This window comes from Myodes glareolus, chromosome 3, assembly GCF_982192425.1.
Source record: "Myodes glareolus chromosome 3, mMyoGla1.1, whole genome shotgun sequence".
NCBI classification, from domain to species: Eukaryota; Metazoa; Chordata; class Mammalia; order Rodentia; family Cricetidae; genus Myodes; species Myodes glareolus.
Window position 1 is genome coordinate 87,964,239 of NC_142028.1, and position 15,833 is coordinate 87,980,071.

General features: G+C 46.0%; 1 protein-coding gene across 3 annotated transcripts in view; it reads right to left on the bottom strand.

Moving 5' to 3' along the window:
- The window catches only part of Dab1 (DAB adaptor protein 1), a 1,122,840-nt gene that overhangs the window by 880,805 nt on the left and 226,202 nt on the right, over positions 1-15,833 (bottom strand). For 2 of the 3 annotated variants that reach the window (XM_085686342.2, XM_048453230.3), the window contains exon 2: positions 11,602-11,650. The exons of the other annotated variant lie outside the window; for it this stretch is intronic. The gene's annotated coding sequence lies outside the window, so the exon portion shown is untranslated. The remainder of the gene's footprint in view (positions 1-11,601; positions 11,651-15,833) is intronic. 3 annotated transcript variants of the gene reach the window in all.

Genomic DNA, 15,833 nt, shown 5'->3' on the forward strand with positions numbered 1-15,833 from the left:
TGTGGGACCTCCTGGTGTCTCACCTCCTGGCATGGTCACTGAAGCAAAGAGCACTGTTGGAGCCCACAAATCCACTGGGTAGAACCTTGTAGTAGAGTTGTCAGCGGTGGAGGGAGCTGGAGATATTGAGGTGGGGACTTGTCGCACATAGTGTTTCATACATTTCCATGAGCTTAAACGTCAAAGTATCCAGAGCTTCCTCACAAAGTTAAAGAAACACCAGAGCCAGGCATTCAGATTAACCATGATATTGGCTTCTGCTGAGAGTATTGGAGGAACATGCCTGGAACCTAAGCCAGACCGCGATATCTTTTAACCTTTCTGTCTCCACACTTCTAAGAAGTACAGTTTCTTGAGCTGGAGAATATATTCTCAGAGTTCTTCTGAAGTCCCCAAGCCTTGCCTGACTCTGGAGATGGGCATACAAGGTCCTCAGACTTTACATGAGTCAATAACCACCTGAGTTCCTATTTCTCCAGGCATGAGTGCTGATACCTCCTAGAGCAGACATCAGGAGTGTGGGGGTAAGTAGTTCAGTGAATAGAACTGAGCCAGTCAGGTGGTTTTTATATACCCCTTCCTTCTACACCTCGCTACCCTGAGAATGTTCTGGAAGACGCAAAGATGTGGTAGTAATACCCAATCATGACTTATTCTTACAACCAATAAGAAATTCATCTCAACTAGCAACAAAACACAAGTGGTATAGAGACCAAAGGAACGGACATTATTGAACTGGCTTTTCTTTTGACTGGAGCAACTGCAGAGCCACTGCCTTGGTCTCGTAGGTGGAACGGAATGAGGCTTTGCTTTCTAGCCAGCTGCCATGAATCACAGGATGCTGTCCTCTAGTACCGCCAGGATGCGCTCATCTCTGAAATTCTCTTTATTTCTTGGAACAAAAAGGTTTTGTGGAAAACACTAATGACAAGTATGTGTTTTGAAGCAGATACTCATTTTATTGTGGGAAGGAAAACATTAAGATGTCAAACTTGGAGCTGTTAAATGAGCATCCGCAGCCCAATTGTGGGACGCTGGGGACCGGAGGCTCAGAGAGGTAATTGCCACAAATAGGACAAAACTGGACATTGATTTATTCAGCCAGTTGGCTTGGTTTCCACTTTGAGCTTCTTCAATTGGCTATTCCTCTTTGCCGTTCCTTCCCGGGAACATGACCCCAGCTCATTTAGATGGAAATATGTTCACCCATTACCTCATTAATTTTGGAGACTGCATTATCCTTTATCCCTCCTCCCCAGCCTCCGTCCCCCTCAAAATCCGAAGTGTTGGTGGGGCTGAGACAAATGATGTCCCATTTCTCCATAATGTGGCAGGACCTACATGTGTCACTTGGCAACCCTGACAGTCATAATTCATCCAAGATCGGCTGAAAGGCACTCTGGGAAGCCATCAGGACAAGATTCAGAAGGCAGGAGGAAGCATCTCACCTACTGCCTGGGGCTGATGGCTAAGAATCATAGTAAAATGGGATTTGACTTGCTCAAAATAATAGTAATGATAAAACAACTGCACTTATCAAACTCCTTCTAGACACACATGGCATCTCATTTATCTTCATAACAGGCCAGCATGGTAGACTTGGAGAAGGACCAGTTACTTGATGAAGATTACACAGCTGATAAGTGACAAAAAATGGAATTTCTAACTCGCAGGTCACAGTTCAAATTCCATGTTCCTCACCAGCAAAATGTAACTTTATTTAACTTTGGCCCAAACAGCACCCTTAATCTATTAGGTCCATACTCAGTTCAACTCTGAAACTCTTTAACATACATGCATCATATTCATCCTTAGAAGAGGCCTGTGAAGAAGGCACCATGAGGGTCCTTAATACATGAGAATTGAGTTCCAAGGGTTTAGTTGGCTTTGAAGAGTGGAGGAAGAACCAGGTAGAGGTCTTTCTGAGTATGATAGGCATGCTCTGCCCATAAGACTCGTTGCCTTTCAGCGGGTGTCTAGACTGGTGATGTTGGCACAGCAGCAGAGTAGATAGCAGGTGACATAAAAACCGAGGGGGATGACAGTAGCCTTGGAGTCCCGTTTCACCGGACCCAGGGGAGAAGCCAGACAGTTCCAGAGCATCTAGGCTCCAGCGATAAAATCCACAAGGACTGCCACAGATATCAGTACAAAGACCTGTTCTTCACACTGGGCACACATAGGGTATAAGGCATACAGGCAGATACCTAGGGCCTATTCATGTTTTCTGGGCGCCCGTGATCAGGACACTCTTTCTTAGGGCCTTGCTGCAGCAGACCCAGGGGAGGTCAAGGTGGCAGGAATGAATGTGGAAGCAAAGGGAACGGAAAGAATAACCAGCTCCAGTCAGTGGTGCATTTTAGCTCAGATGGAGTGGGCTGAAGAAATGAGGGATATGGCCAAGTCCATAAGTGCATTTAGTGGGCCATAAGCTGACGCTCCTTGTGGAATGGGAACTCTGAAATACACGTCAGCAAATTGACATAGGATTCCTGCGAGGTGGATGTATGGAAATGGGTAGGAAGTCCAAATCCGAAGAGCCAAGAGATGTTCAAGAATGGAGAGTTATGTCAAGTTTCCATGAATACAAAGCCCTCTCTCAGAGGCCACTTCACGGATCTCTCACTACCTCTTGGGTGACAACTAGAAAGTCTATTCCCATGAAGGAACTGATGGTTAAAATGGCTCCACCGTCTCCTACTAAGCCAAATGAACAGGAAGGACTGATGCCGCAGCAGAACCAAATCTACCAGGTTCACTGGCAAAGGCTCTTAGAGCAACTCGAATATCTTATACTCAATGGACTTTTCTAGGCTCTGAGATCCGAGGAGGACATGCATGTGTATAAGCAGGATGGATGGGAACTGAGAGGTCCTGTCTGCTGGGCTCACAGGTCCTATTTCTGTCAAATGTTGTTTTTCTGCTTCTTCTACCACTGCCAACTTCTCATCTGAGAGATGCTGCTTCCTACTGTTGGAATATACACTTTCAGGCACTCTTCTACAGTGCTTTGTTTAGAATTTGACTTGTCATCACCTAGGTAACTTGGAAATTTGTGTCTGTATGAGAGCCCTGCTTTCTCTTTTATAGACAACTGCTCCCACTGCAAAGTCCCACTTAATTCAGGACTACAAGAACTCACCAGGTCCCACCGGTGAGTCTTGTTCGAGAAGGCAGGTGACTGATCCACCATCAAGGCTCTGCACATGCTCTCCAGCAGGTTTTACTTCCCCTCCGTGGCCCTTACTGGGCTATGTTGTCTTTTTCATATCTATTGTGTTTGGTAGATCACTTCCACACCATTGCCTTTCTAGTAGCTGACATTTTGCTTGGCACTTTATTGTTTTTTCCATCAGATGTTTCTAAGTGACTTGAAGGGAACTTAGAGCTAAGCAGGTGCTATAGGGCCCAAAAGGAAGTGCACAGAGCAGGCCGTTCCTGAACATTTCAGTCTGCATGTCGCCCTTGAGAAACCTTCACTTGTGTCCTAGGTTTTGACATTCTGACTTGAATCAGATCAAAGGCAGAACCCACAATCTCCTGACTACAGCTATGTCCTGGGATTTGTACTAGTTACAAATTCCTTTAAAGGGGCATCTTAGGAGGAGGTGTTCTAGGAAGTGAAATCTAGATAGGATATGTGATTGTGCTCAATTCTTTCCTCTGGAGAACAAGGCCTGGGCATCATGTTAACTTTATAATAGTGCAACCCTGTCTGTCCCATGGAAGTTTGCAACGGCTGAGATCCTTGTGGAGGTGTCTTGCCCTGTTTTCAGACTGTGCTTTTTCTGCTAGACTGGCTTGAGTCAAGCTGGCTCCCTGCCCATATGATGAGCTCCTCAGAGGTGAGAAAAATCAAGCTCCCCCGCCCAACCCCAGCACCCTTAGTAAGGAGAAAAGTATCACCAGGTAGCACAGTACAACGGTTCACCAGGAGCTTTGGGTAGCCCATCACCTTCATTAAACCACCACACCACTAGGAAAATCTCAGTACACTTGATAATGACAACAGAGGATAATGACAACAGAGAAGCTGTAGTTTCCAGGAAGTAAAGGAAGTTATCCAAGGTCATAGAGCCAGCACTAGAAATTTAAAAGCCCAAACTTCTCCCATCTCCCATTGACGTGAGCTCTGGAGCTCAGGGACACTGAAACACAGATTCTGGTGCTTTATAAACATCCCTCCAGTGGTTCCCAGTGTGTATTTTGTGTATGTGTGTGCGTATGCATATATACATACCCACGCCCACACATACAAACACACACCAGGGTCACATTATTGTTGGGTATTATTTTGGAGTGAACTAGAAATCCCTGACCATTCTGACAGATAATGTGATTTATGATTTCATTTTTAAAAGGCTATATAACGATAACACAACTCCTGGCCATGTCATGGAAGGGAGGGACCCACTGGGTCTTTCCAGTGAGCAGATACCATATTGAAATGCAGTCCATCAGTTGGTAATCTGCCACCGCCCATCCTGGGAGAGCTGGTTTATTGAACACCGTAATTGCCTGGATGCTGTTATTCATCTCTGTAGCTGTTGCTATTAATTAAATATTTTTGTCGGAAGTTCCCCGTGACATTTCTTGCTGCATCCCTGAATGTCTGATAAGATACCCAGTCAGTACAGCGGTGCCCGCTGCCTTTGGCTGATAGTCTTGTCCTAATTTCTAACCCTCCAAATGTTTAAGGAATGACAGAGTTTCAGCAGAATGAGGACTTCTATTGTTACAGGATGGCGTGGGGGCAGAGGGGGTGCAAGAGTCTCACTGAAATAGATGCACATGTCATGTTCTAGAGCTCATTGCTCTGTCTGAAACTGGAAATCGGACCAGCCCATTATTCTCAGGCTTAGTCCATTCCATAGATCAAAGAAAGCCGGGTTACAATGGTTTTCAAATTCCATTCCAGTCGAAAGAAGCATAGACTCATTCTTCCAAGTGGATTTGTCAAGTGTCTCTTGGAAGGCCTACAAGGTGTCGATCAAAAGCTGGAGACACAGAAGTTAGGTAATAGCGGTAAGATACTAAGATAAGATAGTCTGGAGAGATACCTAAGGAGCCGAGAGTGTTTTCTACTCTTGCAGAGGACTCGAGTTTGACTCCCAGTCCCCAGGTCGTGTCAGGCAGCTCACTGCCAGCTATAGTTCCAGTTTCAGGTCACCTGATGCCCCTTCCTGGCTTCTGCTGGCACCTGTTCTCAGGTATTTATACCCCCATACACAGACACGTGCACATAAATAAAAATAATTCTTCAATAAAGAAGCCTCTGGAAAATGGCCATGGTATGGAGAACACGCAGGTTTAAAGAGTAGAAGGTATTCCAGGCTGAGCGCTACAACATTATGTCTGAGGAGGCAGGGCCTCCGCCTAGTGAGAGCAGGGAAGGGGGGAGGCCCATGTCAAGGGACTACAGCAGACCCAGAGCAGAGTGTCCCCAGAGGAAGAGGTGAGCTCTGGAACTCTCTGATCCCAGAACCAATGGAGGAACACCCCGTGGAGGGTCTCAGTTAACCCACATGACACGCGCAGGCACCTTTACTTGAATGAAGAAGGAATCTGAGGTCAGAGACCTCGAGAGTACAGACCAAGGAAGAGGATGCCATTTGTCCCCACCCCCATGGCTTTCCTTCTGATTGTGGGTGGAGCCTGTCAAGGAAGAGAGGAGAGATCGAACTGAAGATGCTGGGCTGTGGGAGACAGTGAGACCTAGAGCAAAGGGGAAGGTTCTGTGGAGTCCAGACACATGGGAATCATCCAAAGGGTGGGGAACCAGGCTTCATTCCTTCCCAGCTCCCTGTCCTTCCCCAGAAGCTCCTGAACTGACAGTGTTGGGATAAGGCAAGCAATCAAGTCTTCCCAGAATGGACAGCATTTGACTGGCAGAAGAGAGCCTAAAGGGAGAGTATCCAACAACACCAGGGGCAAGGGCATAGAGGAAGGGGGCATAGGTAACACGGTTATCAGATAGACTAGCTTTATGAGAACAGGTAAACACACACCTGGAGATTCTCGCGTGGGGCAACAACTCTAAGAACGATGGGAAGCTTGTGGGGAGGGGCTGAGAGCTAGGAAACGTAAGGCTGTAACTTAAGAGATAAAGCTCTGTGATAGCTGCCCTCTTGGTAGGCCACAATGGGTTAGACAGATGGGTAGACCAGTGACACGGGGCAAGAATAGGTGCAGTGCCACTGGGACAAAGTGCTGATGTTCACAGGTCAGCAGCTCCGTCTTGCTCCTGTCTTCCTGGTGACCCCTTGTTGTGGGTTTCATTCCCTCGCTGCAAACGGAAGGTAAGAGCAGGCTTTCCCTGCTCCCCTGCATCCATGGTCTCAGACGAGCTACTTATGTGGCGCACTCGTTCCTAAAGGCAGCGACTCTCTGACACCAGTGAGGACTACAGATGTAAATAAAACAGAGCGGGAGAGCAAAGCACCAAGTTACAGTTCTCATGGCAACCAGAATCCACGGCTGCCGCGCATCGTCAAAGGGCCTTCTCCTGACAGGCTGACGAATACTCCCAAAGTCTCCCTATTGGACAGGAATTGTCAGGGACTCTTTAGGGAGAGACGGGGGTGGGACACCAAGGCAAGACTAGCCAACCATTTTAATGAGATTTTTTTTAATAAATGCAAAAAAATTGGCAATACTTTCAATGAAGGTGCCCAAATAAAAAATCCATTTAATATTTAATGAGACACTATTTATTATTTATGCAATAATAAATGCCAGTTGGTTATTAATAAAATATTGCTCAGTCATTAATCCTCAATAAATACAGTTGGAGTAATTAGTATTAAAGTGACAAATATTTCATAATGAGAAAGTAATTTTCTCAATGTTAATGGATTGTTCAAACAAACCTTATTACTTGAAGGCATCAAGATGGAGACACTCTGAGACAGGCTGAGAAGTGATAGCATCACCTTGGAAACTTTGAAAGTTTAAAAATTGGAAAAGTGAGGCCAGCAGGGCCTCAAACTGCAGTTGAGAACCTCAAGTTACTCAAAAAAAGAGAAAGGGTCAGAAACTCCATAGACCAAGGTAAGCCTGTAGCCAGGACAGATCTTAGGATGCTACCCTGGCAGGGTCATGGGGTTTCTTTGCTTCCTAGTTCTCTCATTTGAAAAATGACAGTAATCACATCTCCCATCTAGTGTCCTGGTAAGGATTAAATGGATTATATATTTTTCAAAGGCCTGTAGGATAGGGGACATTTGACAAATGACAAGTCACGCTCAAGTCCATTAAGAAGGTGTGTCCCTTAACTATCGTGAAGGGAATTGGTGACCCTGTTTCCCAAGATGCCCGGATGTGGGAAAGTGAACCAGGCGTCTCAGAATTGCATCTCTTGCTCTGAGTGTCTGCATTGATCCTCCCTGCTTTGCCTAAGCTGTTTGCATAGATGTCAAGCTGCCTGTCAGCCCAGTGTGTCAGTGGTGACAGGACTGACACCGGTGAGGGGAAAAGGTGTAAATGTGAGAACACCGGCTCCTGCTCCCAGCTCAGAAGACACCGCTGCGGCCCCCTTTCCTCCCGCTCCACCATCTTACCAAACACATCAGGACAAATAATTGGAAGTCTCCCAGACTCGCCTGTGTTTTATGACCCTTCCCTTTCCCTGCATTTTTTTTCCTTCCTTAGAGCTTTGCTTCCCAGCAGATTTTTGGTTATGGAGAGCTGGGGGTGAGGAGCATCATTATGAGGAGGACCAGCCAGTCACAGAGCAATACAGCTCACCTTAGCCTGCCAAAGCTGCAGGGAGGATGTGGGGAGAGCCAGCCTGGGGGCTGCAGTGAAGAAGGAGCTTTTTCCCTACAACTGCAAGCATCTGTCTGTGAAGCACTAACCAGCTCCAGATTTATAACCCTTCAGATACGCCAGTGCTTCCAAGAGGTGTCAATCAACGCAATGACTGCAAGTGCATTTTGGGTACCAGGTGCCAAGCTGCTGACTAGGGGGAATTTCCCCCAGAACCTGACAAAGGAACAATTCACAGTACTCAATGTGAGTTGCACCATAAGAAAAACAGAGCGATGCCGTAGGAAACCCCTGTCTCAGGCTAGAGATGGAGTTCGGCTGGTAGAGTACCTGCCTGGCTTACCCCAAGCTTGAGGTGTGATTGTCAGCAGCACATACTCTGGGTGTGGTATCACGTGCCTGTCATCCCTTCATTCTGAGTGGGTAGAGGCAGGAGGACGGGAAGGTCAGGATCATCCTCACCTACTTCGTGAGGTAAAGGTAGAGGCCAGAGGTAAAGAATGAAAGTCAGAGGAGACGGAAAAGCCTCCATGAATCAATCAGTTCGTGTGTGTTTTGAGATGTCTCTCTCCCGCACTTCTGAAAACACAGATGCCGCCAGGGACAGTGACTCGAAGGGGAAGTCACATATGAGGATGTAAGAGGTAGCGACTATGAGCATATGGAGCTGTAAGACAACACAGGCCCTAGAGACGGGATAGGCTGGGCTCAGCTGTGGCTGCTGACATTTCTCAGCCAATGCACAAAGTTCACGTTTACATCCAGAAGACCGCGAGTACCACCTTCTCTGACTGGGTATGTAGGAATCTCAAAGGAGCTAATTCCTCCAATTCACATGCAGAAGTGCCTGTAATACCCTAAGTGATCAATAAGTAGCCAGAGATATCATTCCCAACGCTCTGCCACTCGACCCAAACCTGTTCTGACTCTGCAAGACGGGCACTGGATTGCATTCTTCGCAGCAGAGGCCGAGGGCACCGTGATCGTGAAACCACAGATCAGCATTTGAACTGTCCTCTACCCTGGTTGGTGACAAGCCTGCCTCAGCCTTGTGAATCTGCCCTAACCACAGTCCAGTCCTCTCATCCATTAACACAACCAAAAAGAAGGCCAGCTGCCAATCATTGCCCACCCAGGAAGGCTGAGATGGCTGTTGGTGCAAACAGAGTCGAAGAGGGTTCATTTGGGTTTTCTATAGGGGTTTGTTTGGACCGCAGAGTTTCTTTTAACTGTTCCTCTGTTCGTGGATTTCCAGGGAAAGAATTGAATGTTTAGCATGTTCCCTCATCAACCAGACTCATTTACACTTGGCAGAACTCTGGCATTTCCAAATCTTTTCAGAAAAATTCAGTCTAAATTTTCCATGTTCTACAGGTATGAAGTGTGAAGGACATGTGTCGGGGAGACTGGTTCTTTGCATTCCCATAGCAAAATATCATAAGCCACCGAGAGAGGTGCCAAAGAAATAGATCTGAGTTCTGAAGGAAGGGTCAGGGTTCAGCCCATGACCTCATTTAACCCTGGTCACCTCCTGAAGACACCACCTCTATATATAGTCACACTGCTAGCAATGTTTGAACATCCAAATGGGTATGTAGGATAGCCATAATAAAGTTTATAGTTTGAAAGGAAACTTTCCTCATTTATTTTATAGAATTATCTAGTGGTAGGCCTGGAGAGATGGCTTAGCGGTTAAGATCACTGCCTGCTCTTCCAAAGGTCCTTAGTTCAATTCTTAGCAACCACATGGTGGCTCACAGCCATCTGTAATGAGAGCTGGTGCCCTCTTGAGGAAGAGACCTGGTCTTCATCAACTTAGACTGTAAAACCCAATACGGACAAGTTCAACAGAACCACCATATATGGGCTGCCCATGCATGCTTCAGCAAAAATAAAAAACTTAGACCAGAGTCCGGAATTCTCAGCAAGCTATCACGCAGCTCCGAGCTCTTTCATTAACACTTTTTGAATGCCTGATAGAGAGAATCCTATATATATTGTTTTTTTGGGTATAAATAATTTATCCTCTATTCACTTTTATTAGCGAGTGTCGATCATATGCAGGTCATTATGCCAGACGAAGCTTAGAGATCTCAAAGAGTCCCATTGCCCTGAAAAAGGAAACTAAAGTCCTAAGGAAAATCAGCTGGGCTCCTGGAGTCCTAGACAGCCAGATGTTCATCTGTATTGGAGCACTGAGTCACAAAGAACTAAGGTCCAGTCCCAGTACTACCATGACCAACTAGATGTCACAGGGCAAGTTATTTAACCTCTCTCTGAGCTCCAGCTTCTTAATGTGACAAGTGAGAATAGGATTTTCTAGGGCACTTGATGGGGAAGTGGACAGGCATGAATTTTCTAGCACCTTGCCTGGCTTCGAGCCAGCTGTGATTTGGGGGATGCTGATCCCTTTCGGCAAGGAGAGGCTGGGCAAAGGGATTGGATAACAATATCCGCAGACACTCTCTCTTCTTGGACCTTAGTAATGGACTTTGCACTTGGTCTTATTAACACGTGTGTGTATAGGTTATCAGTTTTAGATTTCCAGAATCTCAGGTATGGTGCCAGCTTTGGTCATTTATCTTCTGTTACTGCAGGGAACTGATCCCACTGAGAGAGATTTATTAATAAGCAGAGATACTTCCTTGCTAAAAAGCCATTGAACCGCTTCTTTAAAAATGGGAGCATTTGTGTGCTGCTGTGAATATATCCAGACGCATTTTTAATCCCCAAGGTGCTGTCACAAACCAGACTCCCTTTAGGAGAACTTTCTTTATGAGCTAGCATTTATGTATAACCTACCATGCATGGACGAGGGTCCTGGGCTACATTTCTTGGGTATGTTATTTCTCCTAATTTGCAGGATAAGGGGGAGAGGGATGTCTCCAGAGCCATACATTTTGGTGAAGACACTGAAGACCAACCAATGAAAGGAAGGATAGTGGTTCTGAAGCATAGCCGTTAATGGCAGCTACAGCATAGTCCTGGCTGCTAGCTACAGCATGGCCTTGACTGGCAGCTACAGCATGCCCGAAAACTTACAGGACAAGTATATTGTCAGACCACGCCAAGATCTACTGCCTCCAAAGTTCCAGAGCTTGGTGTTTAAATTAGCTACACAGGTAAATTCCCTATATATTTGAATATTTGTGGGATTTGTCTGTGATCACAGCTAAGAGATGGTGGGGAGAACCGAAGCTAAGATCTAACTACAGGACAGCAAGTTTCTTGACCAGTAGTGACTCTACAGCTCCTCCACCCCTTTGCAGACACGTGGTGATGTCTGGAACACATGTTTGGTGATCAGCACAGGGAGGAGGAGGAATTACTTCCTGGATACAGGGGCACTGCTAAAATTCTGTAAGCTCATGGTAGATTCCACAGTAAACAAATATAAGGTCCCAAGTCAGTATGCTGAGGTTTATAGCTTTATGTTGCCCTACAAAAGACACTTAAGGTTGGAGGAGAGGAAGAGAAACAAACAAGCAATACAAAAAGAGGGAAGAAAAACTATTGAGAAAAGAAGGAAGGAAGGAAGGAAGGAAGGAAGAAAGGAAGGAAGACAGAAAGAAAGGAAAAGAGGAGCCGACAGGAGGAAGAAACTCACTTAAATGAACAAAAGGGTGAAGAAATGGGAGGGAAAGGAAAGGAGAGAAGGGGGGAGATGAATGACTGATCTGGAGAGGAAGAGCAGAAAGCCAGGAGGCTGATGATGGAAGTGGCCATTTTAACATCCTTACGCTGGAGCCCGGGAGCAACAAAGAACGGAAGCGCAAGCAATAAGTCTTCAGTATTTCACACTTAGTGGGACTTTTGGACGTGAAATGTACTTACAAAATAATGTGGCATTTCAAAAGCATGTTGTCCTCTGATAAGCCAGGGTCTGAAACCAGAAAAAAAAAAATGCGTGTATGGACAATTACCAGACTGTAACAGCCAATGAATGTGATTTGTAAGTTGCAGCCACTGTATTTATTTCAGCATATTAACATATAGACGTTTGTCACCTTACCAAAAGCCTGTGCGATTTCCTCCCCCAGCCGGGGCTCACGCTGGCTGCCTTTCTCTCTCCTCTGCCTCATTCTTTCCTCCCTCAGCTCTCTCCTCTCCTCGTCCCCTCCACCCTGCCTTGTTCCCTTCTTATCTCTGTCTCCTGCCAATCACTCACCCCATCCTTTCTGTTCTCACTTTCCCTCCCCTTCCACGGTTCTTTTGTTCCCCTTTTCTACCCTCTCTCCAACTTGACGTTTTTCTCTTATTGTTTTCTCTTTTTGCTAAAGCTTTCCTTTTTCTTTCTTTTGATACCCCCTTTCTGCCACCCATCCCTTTCTGCCACCCATCCCTTCCTGCCACCCATCCCTTTCTCCCACCCACCCCCTTTCTCCCACCCTCCCCCTTCAGCCCCTTCCCTTCATTGTCATCTTTTCGGTCCTAGCACTTGGTTCCCAGCCTTCACCTTTTCCTTCCCTTGCTCTCCCAACACCTCACCCCACCCTACTTCGACTCAGGAAGTCCATAGCAATATGTCTATATGACACCTGATGGTAAATAAGGTTTTTTTGCTGGTCCATCCTTTCATGAATGCTCAGCAGAAGTGAAGACAATGTTTTTAGAGAGGGGGCAGTGACACTTTCAAGGGTTGGAGAATAGTCAAATGGAAAGAGCTTAGAAAGCAAAGAGGGGATGCCTCTGCTACCTAAGAAGACAGATCCTGGTCCCAGATCTGACTACAACTGGCAGAACAAGAACCCTGTCCTGTCTCCAAGATGCGGACCCTGTGAATGTTGCCTTAAGAGGAAAAGGGATCTTTGCAGACGCCATCACCTTAGAGACTCTGAGAGGGAGAAATACATGCGCTTAGCCAGGTGTACCCTAAAAACAGTCAGGATGTCACTACAGAAGGGCTACAAATGCATTTGACATAGAAGGCAGGAGGAGGAAGACGTAGAGATTTGGCTGATGCAACCAGAAGCCCAAGAATGCTGGCAGCTGGGAGAGGCAGTGGGAAGGATGAGATTCTCTCCCACACTTGCCAGCAAGAGTATGACTCTGTCCAAAACTTGATTTCTGTCCAGTGTCCCTCATTTTGTGTTGCTCTTCAGAACTATGAAGAAAGCAACAACTTTTGTTGCCTCGAGCTACGTACGGCTCATGGCTGTCAGAGCTGCCCCAGAAAGCTAGCACACTGATCTTGATCCCTACGCTGAAATGTTAAGTTCTGAGTTTCTAAGCCGTCTGGCTCTTTGTTACAGTGGCTGATGCCAGCCTTAGCCTTGACTCTTGGGCTTCACGTTCTATCAGAGATGCTGCTTTCTCCTTCCGAACTTGTAGATACTTGTCTTCCACCTGAAGTCATTAGTGAGTTGTCTATGCTTTACAGAGAAGACCCATGACTCTTCGCATGCCTGCCACTTTCTCCATACCTATCAGCCTTAGTGCACTCCCCTTTCTTCCCTGATCTGCTGGGATACAGAAAGAACCTGTAGGCTTCAGCACAAGGCTCCCTACTGGCCATGCTATTGTCTCTCTAACCATGATCTATAAAGCAGGGATATCAGCTTCTCCTAAGTTACCCAGGGCAAAGAGATCACAGCTGGGATGTGAGTTCTAAGTGGCTACATGGGGATCCACTCCATCCGAATATGTGTGTACCAAGGCTAGTGGGCAAGTATCCTACAAATAAGCAAAAAGATAAGAAAAGAACAAGAAGAAATTCAAACCCAAACAGACCTGCTTTGATTCCTAGCTCAGCCTCTTATTGTTACCTTCTAAATTTGAGTAAGTTTATTTTTAATTATATGTATATGCTCATGTCTGTGTGGGGGTATGCACACTTGAGTGTGGGTTGGAATCCAGAGGCCAAAAGAGGCCATCACAAGCTCTGGAGCTCGAGTTATAGGCAGCTGCAAGCTTCCCAACCTGAATCCTGGGAACTGAACTCCAGTCTTCTGCAAGAATAGTACATGCTCTTAACTGCTGAGTCCTATCTCCAGACCTGGACTATATTTTCTTGTTCTTGACTTTGAGGGTTTTACTATGCAGTCCTGGCTGTCCTGGAATTCACTATGTAGACTAGCCTGGCCTCACACTCAGAGATCCAACTTGGCTCTGTCCCTAGGCTTAAAGGTGAGCACCTTTACAACTGGCCTGTGAATTGTTATCATTCTTATTTTTAGTCTCCCTTTACTTATATGTACTATGGAGCCATCCCTGCCCATCAGATAGGTTTACTGTTGTAGAATTCATTAATACATGTGGACCTATTTATAACATTAAACAAATAACATGTGACTTAGACTTTATTATTAACACAGAAAACCAAAGTTGGGTTCCTTTTATTAACTGTATCTTCATAACATAACTACCTCAGGGTTTAGAGCCTTAAGTGCCTTCTCCTTTCATGACCAGGCAATTGCAAGGACTTAACAGTGGCTGGGCCAATGGTCATAGCATCCTAAGGACTCAGAATAAGTCCCTTTTCATCAGGCAAGTGGGGACACTGTGCTCCTCTCTGCTTCACTGACAAAAGAAACGTTAACGTAGCAGTCTGATTCTGATGGCTTCTCTCTCCTGACACGTTTTATTTATTTTTTTTTAAAGAAATAGATGGCCCTTGGTTTTATGGAAATCCAAGTACGTTATTTAAGACTTACATTGTATCAGAAAGAATCTTCACTTTATCAGTCAATTTTACATTAAGCAAAGACTTGAGGGGTTTTTTTCAAACTACTTTCCTCTAAAATCCAATTCAAATGAGAGCATTATCATTCCTCCAGGTGTCAGGCCCTCTCTTCCTATCTAGACTCTACCTGGACACCCCAGCCTTTGCGTGCCAGCTTCAGCAAGCAGGCTGCCTCTCCCGTACCCTGGCGCCCTGTCAATGTCTTCGGTTGAGAGTGAAAGTCCACTGGATCATTGCTTTTTGACTGGCATCTGTGGATGCTTTGTGCATAGCACAGCCACATGGGAAATGTCACTGGCCATCACTGTCAGATGGCCCTTCTAAGCACCTGTTGGCCCTCAGGTTTATAAACAGAAAGAAGAAACAGGCGCAGCATCTTACAGCCGCTTTGCTAGTTTGCTCTGCTCTGTTCAAAACCTAGACAGAATCCATCTCAGTTTTAGGCTCTCTGCTTTCTTCAGTGTTCGCCAGCTACAAGATGCGGGGGGGGGGGGGGGTCCAAGGTGAGGGAAATGTATCCCCCTGTCTCTCCTTCTACAACTCTGCGCTCTATCTGCACATATACAAGGGATCCTCAGTTTCACTCCTCTGAAAACTTTTCCCACACTTAGAAATGTATTTCTTGCAGCCCCTGACCCAGTTCAGTAGTAATGTGCATTGCTAAAAGGAGCCTAGGCCTCTGGTATATAATTAAATGGATATTTTCTGACTGTGAATATTGAGCCTGTTTCCCAGTCAAGGTCACACAGGTAGTTAATGGCAGAGTTAGGATCAGAAGCCATTTCCAATGTTTAGCAGGCCAGGAACGGCCAGAACCGTTGCATGTGGAAGCCATGGTCTGATGCTGCATGTGGAGACCAGAGACTAATGTTGCATGCAGAGATGATGGACTGGTATTACATGTGAAGGCCATGGGATAATGTTGCATGTGGAGGCCATAAAATAATGCTGCATCCAGAGGCCATAGGCTGATTCTGCATGTGGAATTCAGAGGCTGATGTGGGGATAGCTACCTTTGTCACTGCCCCCCACCCCTTCTCTCACTGAGCCTGGATCTCAGCTAAGCTGACTGTTCAGCAGGCACTTAGGGTCTTCTAAAGCAAAATATCCCATCTCTGTAAATAAATATTACTATAAGCCATTATTATCTTTTTTTCAAAACTCTTAGTGCCTCATATCTTTGCCTTTTAACCAGTTAAGGATGATGAATCAGCCTTGGGAGGGCTGAAGCCAAAAGAAGCATGATGGTGTGGCAAACATACCTGGTGATCCCCAGCACAGAGTCGAAGACTAGGGTACTTGGCCAGGGCTGAGGACTGAGGACGGGATAGATACCTTCCAGGGCAGACACTCAAAGGCTTCATCCAACAGTAAATCCTCAGCA